The 13,611-nt window shown below is 42.0% G+C and overlaps 1 pseudogene; it reads left to right on the top strand.

Moving 5' to 3' along the window:
- The first annotated feature begins 2,594 nt into the window (after positions 1 to 2,594).
- LOC139012860 (parafibromin pseudogene) lies at positions 2,595 to 4,242 on the top strand (annotated as a pseudogene).
- Positions 4,243 to 13,611: the final 9,369 nt, after the last annotated feature.

Genomic DNA, 13,611 nt, shown 5'->3' with positions numbered 1-13,611 from the left:
GATAGGTTCTTGGAACTGTAAGGAAAAGACATATAGCAAAACCAATTTTAACATAGGCTAATTGATAGAAACAGAATTTCCTAGGCATTTCATTAAGATTATTTAGGGGCATTAGGAACCAATTTCAAAGGCTGTAAATATTTTCTAAACTTCTGCAATCCAACTCAATTCTTCCATGGGTATGAGACAACCAGAGTATTCAATTTATTTAAATTGTATTTAAATTTATTTAAAATTTTCTTGGAATTTTGTCAATCCCCTTATTTTCCCCCTCAAACTTTCATGAAAACCAAGATAATTTTGATCAGGGAGAATGTATTCTTTTAACTTTATTGCAAAAAGAGTACATGTTTACATCCATGTCAGTTCTCTAGATTGCATATCCCTACTTCTATTTAACAAGGTGTGTAGGATATAGTAGGTACTCAATAAATATTTGTGGAAAGAATGTATGAAGAAATGCAGGAAACTTAGAAATACAGAAAACAATTTTAGAGAAATCACCTGTTTTTTATGTTCATTTGTAGACAAGTCAGCTAGGGTTCCACAAATATGTTTTCTCTACATATTTTAAATTATTCATTTCTTATCCTATTAAGAGGAAGCCTATTGTAGTTGTTGTTTTCTGAAAATGCTGGAGATGCTTTTGTGATTGTTGTTTTTTGTTGTTGTTGTTGTTTTTGTTTTGTTTTTTTGTTTTGTTTTGAAATCTCAACTGTATCATCCTTTAGTATAATGAAGAGTAGAAGGAACGTAAGCTGCTTCTACAAGTTTGCACACGTGATGGAAACAAACCCAAGTGTCCTAACTGCCACTGCAAATCTCCCTGCTCTGTTATACGGGTCAGACTAGGACATTTGGTAGAGCTTTATAGTTCAGCTAGAACAACTTAAAAAGCTGATGTAACCGCAGTGAATAATAAATGTTCTCCTTCATATGTTATTACATGGATAAATGTAAGTCACGACATATGGGGGTTTTTTGCTCACTTGAAGAGTGATTTGTGCACTGACGTTATCAAGCTTGTTTCAGTAGCTATTGGAGTTGTGCATGCAGCTCTGGAAGTAAATGAGGAGTCTGTCATTGAGACTCCCTGGAAATGTCCTCATTAGACACATCATTTAGCAAAAGTGATATTGATGTTTCTGCGCAGATCCCAGGTTGGGCACCCATTCCAGTAAATCATCTCCTGTAGATTATCTACTTTGGTCAGGGCTAAGATTTCTACTCAGAAACACTAGGGGGAAATCATTTAAATAGAGTTTAGTTTTAAGTTTCATTGGAAGAACAGTATAAAATTTTATTACAACCATCAACAGGGAGCCATAAAGGAATGCAATAGGACTTGAGTCTGAATTATAGTCTGTTTCTGATCATAGATGCTCACATTACTTGTACACTGGATTACCGTTACCCTTGGCAAAACTGACCCTGGGAAATACAGGAAAAGAAAGTTTGTCTTGAGTTTCAGTTTTCCCATTAGCTTTTGATTTAACAAATATGTATTAAGCACATATTTAATGCCAAGCATCATTCTAGGTGTGAGGGACCCTGCAGACAACAAACCAGAGTCCCTGCCCTTAAGGCAAATACTATAAACAAATACAATTAGGCAAATACTATAAACAAATCAATAAAAATGTGTAATATGAAACTTGGTATCCATAAATGCTATAATGAAAAATAAAGAGGGATGAGGGGTTGAGAGTGATATTTTAGATAGTGGTCCTAAAAAGGGAGGCATTTCTGAGCAGGGAAGTGGTTGAATTGAGGAGTGAGCCTTGACTATGTAGAGGAAGAGGTTCTAGGCTGAAGGAACAGCAAGTGCAAAGGACCTGAGGCAGGCCCATAATGGGCATGTAAGGTCCAACAGGAAATCCAATGTAATGAGCATGTGAGCAAGGGTCAAGTGTGTGAACTGTGGTCAGATAGACAGCCAAGGATACGATCATGCAGGACTTGGAGGCCACAGAGAGGCTCTGAGTTGGTTCTAAATGACAGTGTTGTGATTAGAGGGTTATTGCAAGAGTGACACATTCTGAATTGCCTTTTAAAAGAACCCTCTTGTGGAGGTTAGAGACTACATTATGTGGGGGACGGGGTACAATGCAGAAGGGGGCTAAAAATAGGAATTGAAAAATCATTGAGGCATGTATTGCAGAAATCCTCTCCAGAGATGATTGTATTGGATCAGAGATAGGATTTTTTTACTGGATTGGATATGGGGTGGAAATTAAAGAGAAAAATGAAGGATAATTCTGGTTAAGAGCCTCAACAACTCAGTAGTACTGTTTATTAAGATGAGAAATCCCAGGGAAAAAGCAGGTTTGGGTAGGTGTGGATAAGTTACCAAGAGGCCAATTTTAGATACAGTAAGTGTGACATCCTAGGGGAATTCTTCTTAAAGATAAGCCCTTTGAACACAGCTCTTATTTAAAAAAAAAAGACATCAAGAGGGAAAAGGCCTGGTAAGATCATCTCACATGGCCTTATGAGGCCTTATCCTGTGGGGTCCTCAGAGATTGGGGAGCAGCTGCCCCTGCTGCTCTCATAGACGCAGATGATTGCTGGTGCTGCTGGTTCATCGAGGTGTCATGAGGTGGAAGGAGACACATGTGCTCAGCGTTCTACAGTAGTACAACATCCAGAAGAAGAAGATGGTGGTGAAGACAAAGTGATTGTCTGTCATTCTAGTAGCCCAAGAACTACATAGTGTGGAAGACTGAAAAGAAAGGCCAGCCTGAGTACCATACTTTGGATTTTATCTTATTTCTACTTCATAATGTGTACCTTTCTCACACTGCTGTTTATGCCCTACTGCAACCACTGAAAACATTCCTGGACTAGAAGGCCTGACTGAAAAGATGTAATTGGATATCCCATGTTGAAACATCCATGTTGACAAGTATAGACAGAAGTGTCCCCCTAGAAATAGGTCTTCAGGCATCTGCTCTAGGTGAATGAGCAGCAGATGAAGTTTTAGCAGAAACAAAGAAATCTCAAATTGAAGATTAAGAATGTGTGCACCTTGATAAAGAGGTATTGACCATAGGGGAAGGAGGTGGAAGGCAGATAGAGAGGGTAAAGGAGGGGGTCAAACATATGGTGATGAAAGGAAACTCAACTTTGGGTGGTAAGCACACAATGCAATATGCAGATGGTGCGTCATAGAATCGTACACTTGAAACTCATATAATGTTATTACAATGACACCCCAATAAATTTACTCTTTTAAAAAGAAAAAATTGGCTGCTTGTTTGAATGGGCCCAAAGAAGGGATTGTACAACCTGAAGAGATTAGATCTTTGTCTAAAGCTATGTCAGTGAAAAGAATTGCTGCAAAGTTAAAATTAAGGCTAAGAAATTATGTGCAATCGAGTCTAATCTAGATGATGATATGCCTGCCCTAAAGCAGAGGCATTTGGGGGAATGCTGAGGTAACTGGAACCCAAGATATTGTCAGCAGAGCTGGGGGGAGGGGTGTCAGAAGTACAGTTAATCATTACCAAGAATATTTCTGCAATTTTTTCTACCTATAAATGCCAGAGAAGAACAGTGACGGGCCCCAAATATAGTACCTATGGATCCCATGTTATGTACCAAATAACTGAACTCAGCTGCCTACAACAGATTTGACCAGGGGAGAGTCAAAGGAATAGAAAGAATGGAAGGCTCCAAAACGGACACTCCAGTGCCTACCCCTGTAGTCCCCGGAAATCTGTAACTGAGAATGAAGCATCTGCCCGAAGGACTCAAGCTCCTGAACACAGCCCGTTCTTGACCAGTTTCTCAAGCCAGGCTCCCCCAAACCTAGAAGAAAGGATCTCAAGTGCCCATTGGGAGCTACCACCTCTTTAATAACCATGCTCAATGCCAAAGATCTTCCACAGCGTCTGAAATGTGTCCTATCATTTGAAAACCAAGATTGCCAATGAGAAAATGAGACCATAATTCAGAGCAGACAAGAGCAGATGCAGCCAGAGGCCACTAAGTTAGTGTCCAAGCTCCTTACAGAGCAGACCGCCCTGAGGTGCATGCTTTAAGTGGTGGGACCCAGCTGTGGCAGTTTTTGTACAGGATCCTGCCTGTTAATTCAAAGATTGGCTTTTGCCTGATGGATCACCAGTTGATATATTTGCCAAAACTGAAGGCTTTCGTCTCAAGTATGATGAAGTTTGTCTAAATGCAATTGTTCAGAAATGGGATGGAATGGTGTTAAAACTCAGCTATCACAGCCTTTGAACAAATCCGCTTCTTACAGTTCTGAGAAACCTTTACTGCTACGCAATAAAGCATACATCCTGCTTAAGATCCTGAGGTAGTTGGTTTCTCATTTTCCTGAAAATTTGGATTAAGAAGCATGGATGTACCTTCATCTAAAGGCCAAGACTCACACTTTATAAATTTGCCCCAAACTCACAAATGAAGAAGGTCACAGATTGAGGTTTTATAAGATCTCGTTTAACACTTTGTGGAGAGCCCTGACTGATATAGGTTCTGTGGCTTTTGTTTTTTCCAGTTTCCTCCTCCCAACTCCTGCTTTTCTTCTCTATTTCTTCATCTGTCCAGAAGCCCCACCACCACCTCCCACCCTTGAGTTCAGGTTCCCGCATCTAATAGAAGCCCCTCCCAAACCACCAGCTATGCTATGCGACTGCTAATTGAGAAGCAGTTTGAAAAACAAGATATTATTTGTTATTCTTATGGCAAATTTTGTAATTACCACGATTGCTGCTTAGCGCATGTTGAAATCACCATTAGCCTGAAACCTAACCCCTGACTGATCTGTGTCTAATCGCAGAATGGAGTGGCAGTGTTGTAAATGTCACCCCACTCCACTGCTCTGACAGATGCCCTCATTAAGGTCGAGGAGAAGAAATTTAAATATCAGGGTTGAGCTCCGGAGCAATCATGTCATCTCTATTGATCGCCTAATGAAAATGTATGGCATTTTATGGGGAAGAGATAAGCTGACGGGGAGATGCTGGCTTCCACAGCTGTGCTCACACCATTTTCAGGAAATCCCGCCCCCCCCCCCCCCACACACACACACACACCTTACCTGCTCTTACAGTGCATTTAAAAGTCTCCTCATTGCAGAAAGCAGAGTGGGACTGAAGAGAGGTTGGGCACTTCAGGTCTGTAATCTCATTAATGAGTAATATAAATAACATGTAGAGATGCATCCTGAGAACCCCAAAAGTCAAAATATAGAGGCCAAAGTAAAGGGAAGATGAAACCTTTGCTTGATCTGCTTGGCTAGACTAGGCCTGTGCTATTTTCCTGGAGTCCTGCAGATGTGATGTTTAATAGCAACTATAAAATATTCAAATGGGGAAGATAAATATGAGCAGAGGAACAGTCACACAGTGGTAAACTATTAACACCTCAACAAGAAGCAGAGATGTGTAGCACATATTTGAAATGGGTGAGAATTATGTCACCGACAGAATCTAATTTACAGTCGTGAAAGGAAATAAAAGTTCCCGAGAAGCCATGGCAACTGTTCCTGGCTGATTAGTGGACACTGCTCCCGGCAACCCGCGGCCTTGCAGTAGTTTAAGGAGATGCACATTACTTGCTAAACAAGAAGCTCCCTGTTTTCTTTTAAAATTAATCATGAGGATGGAAAGAGAAAAGGGGCTCCCCCTGCCCCTATATGGTCCAGAGACCTTTGAGCTCCACAGCACACAGAGAGCCAACCAGACCTGGCACCTGCTCAGAAAGTCCTCCCTGACTTCCCACCTAAAGTGGCCCGCACCTCACATGTCTCACCAGGTCCTCACTGCGGGTTCTCCCCAAAGCCTATCCCTGCCCGAGGAGGGCAGTCTAGCAGCTGGTAAGGCGTAAACCTGGAGCGGGCAGCCTACATCTGTGACGTGCCAGCGGTGGGACCTTGGGCAGGGGACTTGATTTTTCTCTGCCTCAGTTTCCTCTTTAGAAAAATGGAATTAAGAAAGCCAGCTTCATAGGATTGTTGGGAGGATTAAATTTGCCATATTGGGTTTGTGAAATAAAACAGGCAGGTAAATGTGCTGCCTGTTTATTTGTTGTCTCCCCATTAGAACATAAGCTTGATGGGGAAAGGGCCTGCTTGGTGCTAAGTGTGGTGCCCCGCACACAGTAGGCTCTCCATGAAGACTTGCTGAAGGTGTGGCCGGTCGTGCCCTAAGCTTCCTCTGTGTGCCTTGGCTTGGTTCCTCTCCATTGTCTCACTGCCTTCTTTTTTCAAATGACCTTGCTTGGGTCTTTGGCTTATGTATTTAATGAAGGACTCACTGAAAGATTTTATATCAACAAATTATCTGGGAATTTAATCTTGTTTTAAAAAAGGTATTACTTTCTGAGATCTTACAGTTTAAGGCCTATAGTTTCCCTGGTCCAAATATATGGTCCAAATACAATACTCAGTATGTATTTCAACTATAAATAAGGTCATGAGACATTGCTTAAGTAAGCACTCTGGGCTGAGCGGTGAGACCAGTGGGATGGCGGTAAGGTAGGAAAGGCAGGGTGGGACCAGGAAGTAACTCAGCCTTCGTGCATGCCTTGGAAGGGACGGCCCACCTCCCCATCTTCAGGATGAAAGGGTGGCAGCTTTATCCGGGTCTTCTCTGGTGAGGAGAGCCGCAGAGCACTGCAGGCGGGAACAGAAGTTGTGGCCAGATGGGGGTCCTATTCTAGTGAAATGAAGGGGCAGGAGGAGCCAACTGAATTGAAGCAGGTCCCTAGTCAGCAACAGAATTCCCATGCTGTCCCACCCCACACATGAGGCCTGTGTTTTAGACCCAAATTTTATCCCAGCAGGAAACTGAGGACTAATCAGAGACCAGGGCACAACCCCAGCTGAGTGGTAGCCGGACACTCTGAATGGTCTCTGTGCAGCTCAGAACCCTGTCTGTGAAGGCCTCAATCTTGGGCTTTTCTCATTCCTTGGGCTGGGCTGTGCATCTGAAAACCAATACCCTTCAGTTCCCAAAAATGTCCCATTGCTTTAAATTTTTTCCTCCTTTCCATTTTCTCTATTTTCTTTCAGAAATTCATATTTAAGTCTACCTCCTAGTTTGATCCTCCAATTTTCTTGTTTCTTTTCTATTTTCCTACAAGGATTCTGGGATTTTGTTTTGTTTTTATTTTGTCTTACTTCATGGTCTATTTACTTAAGTTTATATCTTAGCAATCTTATTGACTTTTCCATTTTAGCTTTCAAAATGTAACTTCCAAGAGCCCTCCATTTGTGTTTCACAGATGGAATGTGCTCTCTTGTCTTTCTTGGAGGAGTTCAATCTATAATAATAAAAGCATAATATGCTAATTAGGCCAGATGTCCTTCTGGACAACCTTCCGGACGAAGCCGGGGCTGTGAGGGAAGCCCTAGTCCCAGGTGTCGGAGGGAAGACGAAGTCCCGGGTGCCAGAGGGAAACCAGTGCCAGCAGCCAGGGGAAGGAAGGCCTACTCTTCATGAATTTCATGCACCGGGCCTCTAGTTATAAGATGTTTGGGTGTGATTATTTTTTCTCTTCTCTGTATAGTTCCTGGATCCTTTGAGTTCCTTTTTATTTTTTTACTTTTTTGTTCTTGTCTTTCATGTTAGATCCTTCCCTTGACATCTACCCATCCTTGGCTGTTCTTACTTGTTGACATAAAAGTGAAGCCCTTGACAGCTGAGAGAAGCTCTGTGGGTGGTGCTGGCCCTTGGTTCCCAGTGAACATCATGGTGGGGTTATAGTTGGAGACAGCAATTTGTGGAGTGACTATCAAATATTGTTGTCTACATACCTGTTCTCCTGCCCCAATCTGTTTCTCCAGAGAGGAGACCTCAACTTTCCTGCCTAGAGAGGTAAGCCTGGTTACCACTGTTCTGGGAAGAGGTGAGCCTTGGGTGGGGAGGGCTCAGCACTGGATGCGTGGACCTACACTGAATTCTCTTGCTTCCATCCTCTGGCCTGCCCTCCCCCGTCTCCTCCAACCAGGTATTCCTGAGTTCATCCCCTCTGAGAGAACTTCAGAAAGTTCAAATTTTTCCAGCAAATTCTAAAATTCACAGTGAATAGCTTATTCAGTTGGATAATTTTTCAAAGGTTGCAAATTAGACCTTAAGAACATTTTTTTTCATGCATCCCTTTTTGAGAACAATGGTGAAAAGGGCTATAAAGTTATAAAAACTGGGTTGCACAAGAGCTTAGTCATGCCGGCTGGTGTTTCCACATGGGTGCTCACAAGGCCCTTTGGGGTGCGGGACAGAGTGAGGTGGGCATGGAGGGGGGCCTGGGGACACCATGTGTGCTCTTGTCCTGGGCCCTAGGGACAGGTTGTTTGGGTAAATTACCTTTGCCAGTAAAATGAGGGGGGCTGAGAGTGGGATTTCTAGCTCCCTTCTAACTTATCTAGTCCATCCCATAATTATAAGCCCATCTCGTTCTGATTCCTGAGAAAGCTAGGATGAGTCATGTACAGACATCATAAATTCTACTTCAGAACACTGAGGTGATATGACATGAATGCTTTGAATCATAAATAGCAGCAGCACCTCCCACCTGATACAGTTTGGGGAGACAAATGAATAAGCAGTGTTACCTGTGCTCTGCTTTTGCAGTTATTTGAGCTTTCCTCTCAGGCATGAAAGGCAAGGGCTGTAAAAATGTGTCTTTTAAGGTTGGTTAAGATTGGAATTCACATTGGATTCACAAAATCTACATTACTAGTATACATTTAAGAAATAAGAGTGAGACAAACCAGTTTGTGTGGCTGAGGATGCATTTGAATGTGTAATTACACATGTCCCATACAAAGAGCAGCTGCAGAAAGCGTGTTGATACAGTGTGCTGGGGTCTGTGAGGTTTGTAGCTAATGTTCAGCTGATACACACATGTTTACACACACACACACACACACACACAAGAACTCTATTCTTGCAAATGCGTGGGAATGTACTTCAACACTACCTTTGTATGCATGGAAATGTTCTTGTAATCAATCTTATGAGATACTGGGAAATATTTCAGCAAAAGATAAAACAATAAGCAGAATATATTACTTCTCTGCCCTAGACAATTTGGCTCAGTGGATAGAGTGTTGACAGAAGGGTCCCGGGTTCGATTCTGATCAAGGGCACGTTCCTAGGTTGCAGGCTCCTCCCTGGCCCCGGGCCCTGGTCAGAGCTTGTGCAGGAGGCAACCAATCTATGTGTTTCCCTCACATTGATCTTTCTCTCTGTCTTTCCCTCTATCTCTAAAAATCAATGGGAAAATATCCTCAGGTGAGAATTAAAAAAAGAAAAAGAATATATTATTTCTCTGAAAACTTGTGGCTTTCAATGAGCCGCCCCCTCTCTTCTTCACAACCCCCTCCCGCCCTCAACCTTAGAATGAGAACTCTCCTAATTAAAAGGCTTATTTTTTAAAGGCTTTTGTCTGCACTTTGTAAGGGCAGTCTCTGCTGTGGCTCCCTGGCACCCTTGCAGGCCTCCACACAGACCACGGAGCCCACGCCCAGCTGCCATCTGACATGTCTTGCTGAACGTCCTGTCAGCCTCTCAGGAACTCGGCACGAGAGGCAGATAAGTGAGGAGCTGTCACAAAGCTCTTTTCCATCCACTGCCCTACCTGTGTGAGGTCGCCACAGGCAGCTGCTCTTCTGTGGCCCGGGTTCCCGTGCGGTGTGCGACTTTCCACCTGTCCTCCTCCTTCGGAAACAGTTGCAGATTATGAAACTGCTTGGCTGGGGTCTCAAGTTGGCTCCTCAGCAACAGAGGGCCCCACTGCTCATGTTGCCCATCATCTGGCCCTGTTGGTTTGTCATAGTCCTTTGGGATAAGAGACACAGGTAGCTGGCACCATGCTTATCTCGTTTATGCTGTTTCTGTCAGTAATAGCTTGCCTGCAACCACCGGGGCTTGTTGACTCCTTACCAGCTGAACCGATAGAAGTGTGGCAAGCCAAGCAAATAGTGTATAAGTGGCCACAGCTGCTGCTTGACTGCCTGATAGAAAACCTGACCAATAGTGGCTTCAGAAAGGAAGGGTATTTATCTTCTTCACATGCCAAGAAGGCTGTTCATGGGCAACTGCTATATTAAGTCAGCAACACGATGTCAAGGCTAACGTCGCTGCAAAAATTATTCGGTCTTCTTGCTCACAAGATGGTTGCTGTAGTTGCAGTCATCACATCTGCATTCCAGGCAGGATGAAGCAGCGAAGGCAGGCACCAGCTATCTTGTTTTATAGGAAAGCAATAGCTTTCGCAGGAACCCCATGCAGATGTTTTCTTGTGCATTGCCAGGGCTGGCCGGCAGACCCTGAGCGACGGATGGACAGATTGCTCTCACACACGTTTCTGTGAAAGAGAAGGCTAAGGGACTCTTACTTCAGTAGTAAAAGCAATCCTGTTCGCCTGCCTCGTTGGCTTTTTATTGTAACAACAGCTTGAGCTCAAATTAACCTCTAGATACAATCAGCAGGGCAAGTATCCTTGAGAAAGTATATGCTTCTACAAGGTCAGGTCTTTAAAGACTAAACATAGAGATTCTAGTAAAACGCCCCAGGGGATCGGACTTGTTTGGAAAAGTTGAGGTAGGGGCTGCTGCCTTCGGCAAGGGCCCTCAGAGGTCCCTGACCTTTCAGAGAATCCTCCTTACAGACATTCCACCCAAGTTCCGTGCGTCCCCACAGTGCGTTATTGGCCCTAACAGGTTCGTACCGCCCTAAGCTTCAAGCTCTGAGATAGATATTCACCCTGAGCCAGATATCCAGTTTGAAGGAGAGGAACCTGATTGGCATGATTGGCCTAATCCAGACCAGACTAGTCACAGTACACCTCTGGGCTGGTCTCCTTGCTTCTTTCAACCAGACAGGAATTCTACTGGGAGACAGAAGTCGGGGATAGCGTGGGTAGGCAACAGCTGTGTCTGTCCCATGAACCAATATATTGAGTCCCAGCTTTCCTCACTCCTGAAGACCAGTCAGTGGCTGACTCCACTCTTTCTCCTTGCTTGCACATCAGCTGTACCTCATACTTGAACTGACCAGTGAAGAGATGATTGCAGGCATTGTGAAGACAATTTCCAATTCTGCAGAAATTTGTGAGACTAACCTAAAAGAAAAAATATTAGAATTGTCACCACCAAAGATTATAGTCACTAGTGAATTCCTTTTCTTTTCTTCCTTCTAGAAGTGAAATACTAGGCTTAAGTTCAAATGGTTAGACTAAAATGACATTCGTGGACATTGAGAACCAAAAGTCACCACAAGCTTACTCACCTTTGCAGAGTTCCAACGATGTTTCCTTCAGGTAAGGGTACTACATCGCCTCTTATTTCAGTAAGATATAATTGAGATTATTATCTGTGTTTTGGCAAGTTGATAAAAGAAAAAGTCAACCTATCTGGCCTGGTGGGAGAGAATTGTTTAAACATTATCCTTGGACCGAATTCCTCAGAAACTAGGTTATGAGGACTTGACCTACTCCTCTGTTTTCTTTCACCTGTTAAACTCCTACACATCCCTCAAGACCTTGCTTAAAAATAAAACTTTCTTTACGGAATATTCCACAAATTTATCAGGGTTAAGCACACCATTGAAATCTTAAAGCCCTTTTTCATATCTCTGTTGTAACCCTCACCACTAGCACACTGGAATTGTTTACTTATATGACGGTCTCATCCACTAGATTAGGAATTTTTCCAGGGGAGCAGTTTTGTCCCAAACACTTAGCACAAGGTGGAAAGTACAGCAGTAAGTTCTCAACCTATTTTTATTGAATGAAATTTATTTAAGTTTTGAATAATTAATAACTTATAACATTAAAGTCCCATATCTTAATTCAAGCACATAAAAATAAAAAATGCATTTATGATCTCAAAAAAGATATGAGCAAAATAAAAAGCAAATACAAACCAAGAAAATTATTTGCAACTTCTATTATATGAAAAGTTTGTTTTTCTAATATATATAAACTCCTAGAAATTGAGATGAAAAAGCTCAACAAGCCAACAGATAAATGGGCAAGAACCTGGACAGACAAATAACATAAAAAGAAGTATAACCGACCCTTAAGCCAATAAAATATTCAACCTTACTTAAATTTTTAAAAATGCTAATTAAGACTATGCTGAAATGCCATACTTTTTATCATATTAGCAAAAATCCCAAAGTTCAACATTATACAGTTGACCCTTGAACAACATGGGTTTGAACTGCTTAGGTCCACTCATATACAATTTTTTTCCAATAAATTTATTGGGAAAAATGAGATTTGCAATAATTTGCAAAACTCACAGACAATGCTTTTCTTAACAACTTTTTTCTCTAGCTTTCTTTATCATAAGAATACAGTATATAACACATATAACACAAAAAATATATGTTAATTGACTTTATGTTATTGGTAAGGCTCTGGTCAACAGTGGGCTATTAGTAGTTAAAGTTTTGGGGAGTCAAAAGTTATGCATGGGTTTTCAAACTCAGTAGGGGTTGGCATCACTAACCCACTGCACTGTTCAAGGTTCACATGTACTCTGTTAGTGAGACTTATTGAGAAACAGGCAGTTTTAAGCAATTCTTGGGGAGTGTGAATGGTGCAGTTCCTAGAAGGGGCCATGTGGCAATATCTATGCAATGTTACACATACTTTCACCCTGTAACCCAATTCTCCGGTTTCTAGAAATTTATCTTACAGCAATCTGTGCACAGTTACAAAATGATATGCACAGGTGATGTGCTGTGGTACTGATTATAATAGTGTGAGAAGCAACCCACCCGAATAGACACATCTCCAAACAAGGCATAAAGATGGCCAATAGAGAAAAAAAAAGAAGAAAAAGAAACAAACAAAAAAGATGGCCAATATACATATGAAAAGATGCTCAGCATCACTAATCATCAGGGAAATGCAAATTAAAACACAATGAGATTTCACCTGTCAGAATGGTTATCATCAATTAATAGACAAACAACAAGTGTTGGCAAGGATGTGGAGAAAAGGGAATCCTCGTGCACTGTTGGTGGGAATGCAGATTGGTGCAGCCACTGTGGAAAACAGTACGGAGTTCCTTAAAACTTTAAAAATGGAACTGCCTTATGACCCAGGATTCCACTTCTGGGTATATATCCGAAGAAACCCAAAATACTAATTTGAAAGAATATATGCACTCCTCTGTTCATTACAGTGTTATTTACAATAGCCAAGATATAAAAGCAACCCAGGTACCCATCAACGATGAGTGGATAAAAAAAAGTTGTGGTACACCTATGCAATGGAATAAATTAAAAAGAATAAAACATTATAATTTGCAACAGCGTAGAGGGTATTATAGTAAGTGAAATGTCAGTCAGAGAAAGACAAATACCATATGATTTCCCTTATATGTGGAATCTAAAGAGCAAAATAAACAAACAAATTAGAAATAGACTCACAGAAACAGACTCAGACTGATGGTTGCCAGGGGGGAGGGAGTTAGGGGACTGGGTGAAAAAGGTGAAGGGAGTAAGAAGCATAAATTGGTAGTTACAGAATAGTCATGGGGATGTAAAGTACAGCATAGGACATACAGTCAGTAATATTGTAATAACTATGTATGGTGCCAGGCGGGTACTGGAAATACTGGGGGGTCAC

The sequence above is a fragment of the Myotis yumanensis genome, unplaced genomic scaffold (genome assembly GCF_028538775.1).
Source record: "Myotis yumanensis isolate MYYU_CA2020_CCGP unplaced genomic scaffold, mMyoYum1.0.hap1 SCAF_6, whole genome shotgun sequence".
In the NCBI taxonomy this organism is placed as follows: domain Eukaryota; kingdom Metazoa; phylum Chordata; class Mammalia; order Chiroptera; family Vespertilionidae; genus Myotis; species Myotis yumanensis.
This window is presented reverse-complemented; position numbering and strand designations above follow the sequence as displayed.